Source organism: Lactuca serriola, chromosome 7, assembly GCF_051521515.1.
Source record: "Lactuca serriola cultivar US96UC23 chromosome 7, Lser_US96UC23_V15, whole genome shotgun sequence".
Lineage (NCBI taxonomy): Eukaryota > Viridiplantae > Streptophyta > Magnoliopsida > Asterales > Asteraceae > Lactuca > Lactuca serriola.
Window position 1 is genome coordinate 180857127 of NC_136414.1, and position 889 is coordinate 180858015.

The 889-nt window shown below is 44.8% G+C and overlaps 1 non-coding gene across 1 annotated transcript; it reads right to left on the minus strand.

The window, feature by feature from the left end:
* Positions 1 to 261: 261 nt before the first annotated feature.
* LOC145065206 (small nucleolar RNA R71) lies at positions 262 to 368 on the minus strand. The gene has a single exon (XR_013688352.1). It is a non-coding gene; the product is annotated as a small nucleolar RNA R71 (small nucleolar RNA).
* Positions 369 to 889: the final 521 nt, after the last annotated feature.

Sequence of the window (889 nt, forward strand, 5' to 3'; positions counted from 1 at the left end):
CTCGCTCAACTCAAGGAGCTCCCTTTTTATGGAAAAGACCACGAAGACGCCTACAAGCACTTGGATGAAGTGAGTGATGTGGTTGACTACTTCAATGTACCAAATGTGCCACGTGAGACCCAGCTACTTCGCATGCTTCCAGTCACATTCAAGAGTGCTGCAAAGGATTGGCTCAAGTCACTTCCTCCCGGATCGGTCACCACATGGGCTAAGATGAAAGAAGTGTTCATAGACCACTTTTGCCCGCCTTCCAAAATAGCCAAGCTAAAGAAAGCCATTGCCAACTTCGAGCAACAACCCGGAGAGTCTCTTTATGAAGCGTGGGAAAGGTATAAAGGTCTTCTTAGAAATTGCCCACACCATGACCTCAATAGCCAACAAGAGGTCTCCATCTTCTATGATGGAGTTAATGTCACCACACGGCAATTGCTCGACTCGCAAGGCCCGCTCACGAAGAAGGCACCCCCGGTAATCAAGGAGTTAATAGAAGAATTCTCTAAACATTCTAGAGAATACCATAACCCAAGAAATGAAGTGAGTCGGGGGTAGTGAATTCGGAAAATGATGGCTAAGCTCGATAGTCTAGATAGAAGGATGACAAAAATGGATCAAACAATCCATGCTATTCGAGTTGGATGCGAGAACTGTAGAAGGCCTCATCTTACAAAGGATTATGACTTGGATGAAAATGGAAACAAGAAGGCGCAAGTGTTCTATTCAAGCGGCGATCGATACGACGAGAATTGGTGGAAACCGAAAAAGGAATGCCTCCCGTATGAAGAATACAAGAAGGCTAAGGAGGAGAAATGCAAGCAGAAAGAGAGGGGATTTTATCAAAAGGAAGAACCGGTAATGGAAAAGAAAGCCGATTTAGAAGAAATGTTCAGTA